Here is a 7,779-nt window from a genome sequence, read left to right on the forward strand (position 1 = left end):
AGTGTTGGGGCCAGGGCACTAGAAGCCCTCCCACTGTTACCCCCCCCCCCCAAGCACCAAGAAAACAGAGAATCACTTGCCCTAGACTGAGAGTCCCCATCTATACCTTGTGTTTAATGGCTTGGCCACTGATGGACTTCTGCTCCATATGCTTATCTAATTCCCTCTTGAAGTTGTCCATGCTTGTATGTGTTAATCACTCTTTAAACACATGCTTCCATGTGTTAATCACTCTTTGGGTGAAGAAGTAGTTCCTTTTATCTGTTCTAACCTGACTGCTCAGCAATTTCCTTGAGTGCCCACAAGTTTTTGTATTGTGAGAAAGGGAGAAAAGTACTTCTTTCTCTACGTGTTCTATCCCATGCATAATCTTATAAGCCTTGATCATGTCACCCCTCAGTTGTTGTTTCTCCAAGCTAAAGAGCCCCTAGCGTTTAACCTTTCTTCATAGGGAAAGTGTTCCAACCCTTTTATCATTCTAGTTGCCCTTTTCTGCACTTTTCCCAGTGCTATAATATCCTTTTTGAGGTGTGGTGACCAGAACTGTACACAGGAATCCAAATGAGTTTACACCATTGATTTATACAGGGGCACTATGATACCTGCTGATTTCTTTTCAATTCCCTTCCTAATAATTCCCAGCATAGTGTTGGCCTTTTTTATTGCAGTCACACACTGTCTAGACATTTTCACTGAGTTATCTACTACGACTCCAAGATCTCTCTTGGTCAGTCTCTGCCAGTTCCGAACTTGGAACTTACTGTGCCAAGTTCCTTCCCTTCTGGCCTGGGAGGGTTTGGGTTCAGTGTCACAGGGGTTGGAGTGGTTTGGCGTGCTTGGCTGCGTGTCGTCACCGCCATGCCCAGATGAGAAGGCGTGAACACCAAATCCAAAAAAACCTTCCTGTTGGCTATCGTGCTGGGGTAGGTGTGACAGTGCATCAGCCAGAGAGTTCGCTGAGCCGGGGAAGTGATGGAGGGTGAACTGGAATTTGGAAAACAAATCTGCCCACCGGAGCTGTTTGGCATTAAGACACCGAGGTGTTTTGAGCTTTTCCAAATTCTTATGATCAGTCCACATCTCAAACGGGACTCGCGCCCCCTTCAACCAATGTCTCCATGTGGATAGGGCGAGCTTTATTGCCCCCGCCTCCTCCTCCCAAACAGACCAGTTACGTTCAGTGTCATTAAACTTCCTTGACACGTATGCCAAGGGATGAAGCAACCCATCCCCACCCTCTTGGAGGATCCCCCCCCATGGCAACATCCGACCCCTCAGTTTGCACAATGAACTTTTTCATTTTATCGGGGTAGGCAAGGACCGGCTCCGACGTGAACAATGCTTTGAGGCGTTCGAAAGCTTTCTGACATTCCTTGTTGTTGTTGTTCAGTCGCACAGTCGAGTCCGACTCTTCGCGACCCCATGGACCAGCTCCCGCCAGGCCCTCCTGTCTTCCGCTGTCCTCTGAAGTTGGCTTAATTTCATGTTCGTTGCATCGATGACACTGTCTAACCATCTCATCCTTTGCCGTCCCCGTCTTCTTTGATCTTCAATCTTTCCCAGCATCAGGGTCTTCTCCAGTGAGTGCTCCCTTCTCATTTGGTGGCCAAAGTATTTGAGCTTCAGTTTCATTATCTGGCCTTCCAGGGAACAGTCAGGGTTGATTTCTTTTAGGATTGACTGATTTGATCTTTTTGCAGTCCAAGGGACTCTCAAGAGTCTTCTCCAGCACCATAGTTCAAAAGAATCTATTCTTTGGCGCTCGGCCTTCCTTATAGTCCAACTCTCGCAGCCATACATGACTACTGGGAATACCATTGCTTTGACCATGCGGACTTTTGTTGGCAGGGTGATGTCTCTACTTTTTATCATGCTGTTTAGGTTCGCCATCGCTTTCCTCCCAAGGAGCAGGCGTCTTTTAATTTCATGGCTGCAGTCACAGTCTGCAGTGATCTGGGATCCCAGGAACGTGAAGTCTGTCACTACTTCCATGACTTCCCCTTCTATTTGCCAAGGAGTAATGGGGCCTGATGCCATGATCTTAGTTTTTTTGATGTTGAGCTTCAAGCCCACTTTTGCGCTCTCCTCTTTTACTCTGAGCAAGAGGCTCTTTAGGTCCTCTTCACTTTCAGCCATTAGAGTGGTATCATCTGCATATCTGAGGTTGTTGATCTTTTCCCCAGCAATCTTAATTCCCGCTTGTGATTCATCCAGGCCAGCATTTCGCATGATGTACTCTGCATATATATTAAATAAGCAAGGCGACAATATACATCCTTGTCGTACTCCTTTTCCTATGCTGAACCAATCAGTTGTTCCATATCCGGTTCTAACTGTCGCTTCTTGGCCCTTATACAGGTTTCTCAAGAGACATGTGAGGTGGTCTGGTACTCCCATCTCTTTAAGGACCTGCCATAGTTTGTTGTGATCTACACAGTCAAAAGCTTTAGCATAGTCAATGAAGCAGAAGTAGATATTTTTCTAGTACTCTCTTGCTTTCTCCATAATCCAGCGAATGTTGGCAATTTGATCTCTAGTTCCTCTACCTCTTCGAAACCCAGCTTGTACTTCTGGTAGTTCTCTATCCATGTACTGTTGAAGCCTAGCTTGTAGGATCTTGAGCATGACCTTGCTAGCGTGTGATATGAGTGCAATTGTGCGATAGTTTGAACATTCCTTGGAATTGCCCTTCTTTGGGATTGGAATGTATACTGACCTTTTCCAATCCTGTGGCCACTGTTGCGTTTTCCAAATTTGCTGGCAAATTGAGTGCAGCACTTTAACAGCATCATCTTTTAAGACTTTGAATAGCTCAGCTGGAATACCATCACCTCCACTAGCTTTGTTGTTAGTAATGCTTTCTAAGGCCCATTTAACTTCACATTCCAGGATGTCTGGCTCGAGGTCAGTGATTATACCGTCGTGGTTGTCAAGGACATCGAGGTCTTTCTTGTATAGTTCTTCTGTGTATTCTTGCCATCTTTTCCTGATCTCTTCTGCTTCTGTTCCTTACTCCATTGCAATGCCGTGCCCGGCTTAGTAGCCCCTGGACCTTTTCCCTTAGTCTTTAGCAAGTCTGTTAGGGGCAAGCTGACTTGGGCAAAGTTAGGTTAAAAAGTTCTGTAGAAGTTCGTGAATCCGAGAATGGATTGGAGCTGGCGTCGGGTGCGAGGTACTCCCCATTCCAACACATCACGAACTTTCCCCGGGTCCATCTCCAGGCTGCTGTCAGAGATCCGATACCCCAAAAAGTCAATGTGTGTCTTGTGAAACTCGCGTTTGGACAGTTTGGCAAAGAGTTTGTGCTTGTGCAACGTGGCTAGCACCTCCCTCACCAATTTCATGTGGGTGGGTAGGTTGGGGGAGTACAGCAAGATTTCATCCAGATAAACAAGGACCCCTTTAAATAAATGCTTGTGCAACACCTCATTGATCAAGTTCATGAAGACCCCCAGGGCCCCTTGAAGACCGAACAGCATCACCCGATACTTGAACTGGACGAGAGGGGTGTTGAAAGCAGTCTTATGTTCATCTCCCTCTCTGATGCGCACTTGAAAGTACGTATCCCAAAGATCTAACTTCGGGAAAAAATTTCCTTTGGCTGCTTCCGCTAGCAAGTCTTTGATCAAGGGCATGGGATATGCATTAGTTGACGACACTGCATTTAAGCCTCTGTAATCCGTGCATAGTATCAGGCCCCCATCTTTCTTTTTCCAGAACAAGACCGGGGCTGCAAACGGGGATAAGGCGGGTGTGATGAACCCCTGGGCCAGGTTCTTGTCTATGAACTTGCACAGTTCATCTTTCTCCACTGGCCCCATTGCGTAAATATGCCCCTTGGGTAGTTTCTGGCCAGGTAATATCCCAATGCTACAGTCCGAGTGTCTCTGAGGAGGGAGCTCATCTGCTTCTTCCTCCTCAAACACCCTGGCCAGGTCCCGATACTCGGGGGGAATTGATAGCAACTCATCTTGAGACAGACACACAGTAGAGGTTTCCGCTATCGGCTGGTGGACCCATTTCAGGTCCCACTGGTGCTCTCGGCACCAGGGTGAGATGAATCGTACCTTCCTCTCATCCCACAGTATGTAGGGATCATGCCCATGCAGCCACAGGCTTCCTAGGACCAACGGGAATCTGGCGGCTGGGGTGATAACGAACGGCCGTTCTTCCCAATGATCCCCCGCCCCAACCCGCAACGGTACAGTCTCGTATTCACAAGGTTCTTTCATAGTGGACCCATCCATTTGGGTAAAAATCAAAGGGTCTTCCAGTTTCACCACCCCCACTTCTAGCCCCGTAACGAGATTGATAAGATCCCTCCCACACCCTGAGTCAATGAGTGCCCTTACACGGATATGTGTTCCGAGGCCGGGGTTAATCAAAGTCACAGTCACGAAAAACAAGGGGGGGAAGCTGCTCACCACTTTAGCCGCAGCCGGGATCGGGCCCTGCTGTTCCGCACCTCTCACAGCAAGACCGTGCCCTTTCCCTCCGGCTTGGGGTCATCTTCGCTGGAGTAGTTTTCCAATTCTTCAGGGGTCGCTTGTAGGGCTTTGGTATATTTTGGTTTCCCAGTTGGCTTTTTTGGCTGGGGTGGCGGGGCGCCCTTTCGCCTGGTTGCTCGGCCCCTGCTTCCCGGGACCATTCCTTCGCAGTCAGCCGTGAAGTTGCCCTTTTCCCCACACTTCAGACAGAGCCCTTGACACATGCGTTTCTCCCGAGTAGACTTGGACTGCCGAACCAGCTTCCCTTTCTGAGCCGAAGTGGTAGGCTTACCTCCCGCAGTTGCGATGTCCAGACGCAGGTTGTTCAGGCGGGTTTCCGCACTCTCCCCCTCTTGCATCCATGCCGGGAGGGAGACTGGATCCACCACTCGTAGGACCGTTTCCCGGATTTCCGGATTCAGCCCCACTCTGTATAATTCTGTCAGGACAGGATCAGGCCAAGTTTGAACTTTGGCCGCGTGCAACTTGAACTCTGAGGAGTACTCCCTCACAGATCTCTTGCCGTGCTTCAGGGTGTGTAGGACCGCCCTTGCCTTCAGCCCGGCGTTCCGATCTTCGAATTGGGCCCACAACGCCCACATAAAAGCGTCCAAATTCACTAGCTCCGGGCCCCATGCGTTGTGCAGCCCCACATACCAAGCCGCCGCGGGCCCCCGCAAGTGTGCCGCTACCACGTCCATGCGGCTGCTGTCATCTGGGAACAGGTGGTCCGACCTTTCCATGAACTTCATCACTCGAACCACAAAGTAGGAAAGTTCCTCAGGGTTCCCATCGAATGTGGCCTCGATGAGGTCCTTCGGATGATGAATCACCGGACCTCTCGGACTGGCAGTTTGGGGCGCTGAAGCCGGAACCTCCCCTGGACCCGGCCTGGGAACATCTCCAGGCTGTGGCTGTGGCGGGGGAGCCGGTGGGTCCGCAGGCACCACTGGTGCCACCGGTTGGGCCTCCCTCTCCTCTAATAGCTTGGATTACCAACTGCGGGATTGCATTGAAAAGTTCCTCCAGATCCTTCTGCAGTTGTTGCCACTCTCGATCCGCCACCTCCATCCTGTGGGCCAATTCCAGTCCCTCATCCAGGGACACGCGCCCACTCCTCGCCTTCGACCGTTCCATCAACCACGGGGCCGGTGGTGGTTCAAAAGAGGCCCCATACAGGGGGAAACCTCCAGCTGTAAATCCCAGGTCAAACCTGCTATCTCTCTGGGGGCCCTGCGTAAGCGTATGTGTCTCTGCAGTGGAATCCGGGTTGAATTGGCCCCATCTGGAACTCGGATGATATCCCGGGCCGGGTGGCTGCCACGGCCCCGAGGGGATCAGGAACACCATGGTCAAGGTCGTTTTTGGGACGGCTCCCTTCTCAGCCGCTGTCAGCAGCAACGTGGTGGTCACCGGTACCGCTGGGTGGGTTGTGGGAGTCGCGCCCCCAGTCGTGGTAGGGATCGGGACCTCCTCGGCCTCCCCCTCTTCCTCCTCGTCCCCGGGAGTTGGTTTCTCCTCTCCGGCACTCATCTCGGTGTGGGAGAGAGGTGCGTAGATAGAGAATGAAGGATTCTTAAGAGAATGTCAGAACCCACAGCCAACAATGTAGTACACACTTTTCAGGAAAGGTAATACTTTATTGAAGAGCTATAGATGCATTAACATAGGCACTGTTAAGAATGGTGGCTGCCCCTGGGGCATAATAGGATATAGGGTATTTGTATGTACACCCCCCCCCCCCACTGCCCTGGCCAATTAGCCACACTCCTGCGCGTGGGAGACAGAGCTCCAGCCATTTAGCGCTGAAGCTGGGAACCAAACTCTCCCCCACGGTTCCCAAGAAACCCAGACATCAACATCACCACCTGCAGAACTGATAGATAAGCGTTACAGCAGCAAAGAAGCACAGAAGGAATGCATTGGCAATTAGAATACTACCAACCACCCCACCCCCATGGCTGCACAGCTGACACCTGGTTGGGCCGGGCGGTGGGTGTCATAAGATGTAATGCCAGGTGGCGGAGATAGAAACTTTATAAACGACACGAACACCATTAAAGATTTTTTAAAAATTAAAATAAAAACATGCTTAAAACACTAGGACTTTTGCAATATTTTGTTTATTTAACAGCGTCTGATAACTGACACCTCTTGCTCTGAATGATTGCGGTTGAGGCAATCTGGCCAGGAAGCAATCGCTGGCTTGTCCCCTCTCACCTGGGGGGGGGGGGGGGGACGCCCCACCCGGGAGTGCATCAAAACGTCTGCGCTGTTGCAGTCTTGACAGGCTGTTCAGGCATGTATCTGTAAGCTGCTGAGTTATGACACAGCAGCAGCAGCAGAACTGGAAGAAGAAGCAGGAGACAGTGCGGGCCTGATAGAAGCCCTCTGGGGGCCTGATCCAGCCCCCTGGTCACATATTTGACACCCCTGCCGTGGGGCTTTCAAGGCACCAGACCTTCAGAGGTGCTGTGCCTTTCCCTGCTGCCTCCCCATCCTGACCCTCATACTCCTTGGGGGGTCTCCCAACCAAATACTAGCCAGAGCAGTCCCTTCTTAGCTTCTGAGATCTGGGGAGCTCCAGCTATCCTGGCCTATCCAGGTCAGGGCAAAAGCTGTTTCTCAACCTTTATTTATTCATGCGTTTATTCACATTTATAGCCCGCCCTTCCCACAAGCGGGCTCAGGGCGGGTAACGACGTTTCATTTTTACAAATATAGTAAATACAGTACCATAAAACTTAAGATTTAAAACATCGTCATAAATAATTAAAATGTCGGAATGGTTGTCAGGGCTGATAGCATAAAAACATTTTTGGTTGTGGGAGATGCCTGGCCACAGCCAGTGGTGGTTACCTAGCTGAAGAACAACAGGGTGACAGACCCCTCCAGCAGGGCCTCCTGGTAGAGCAGTGGTGTCAAACATGCGGCCCCCGGAGGGCTTCTGTCAGGTGCCCCGCAGTGGAACTGGCTGTCTTCTGCTGCTTCTTCCAGTTCTGCTGCTGCTGCGTCATCCTAGGTTTGCAGCTTACAGATACATGCCTGAACAGCCTGTCAAGACTGCAACAGCGCAGACGTTTTGATGCAATAATTCAGAGCAAAAGGTGTCAGTGATCAAACCCTGTTAGATAGACACAATAGTGCAAGAGTGCTGATGTTTGGAACATGTTTTTATTTTAAGTAAAAAAACCAACCCCTTTGTGTTTGTGTGTCCTTTATCAAGTTTGTATTTCCACTACCTGGCGTGACATCTTATGACACAGGTAGCCTGGCCCAACCAGGCCTCCTT

Source organism: Gekko japonicus, unplaced genomic scaffold, assembly GCF_001447785.1.
Source record: "Gekko japonicus isolate JY-2015 unplaced genomic scaffold, Gekko_japonicus_V1.1 scaffold4106, whole genome shotgun sequence".
Classification (NCBI taxonomy): Eukaryota; Metazoa; Chordata; class Lepidosauria; order Squamata; family Gekkonidae; genus Gekko; species Gekko japonicus.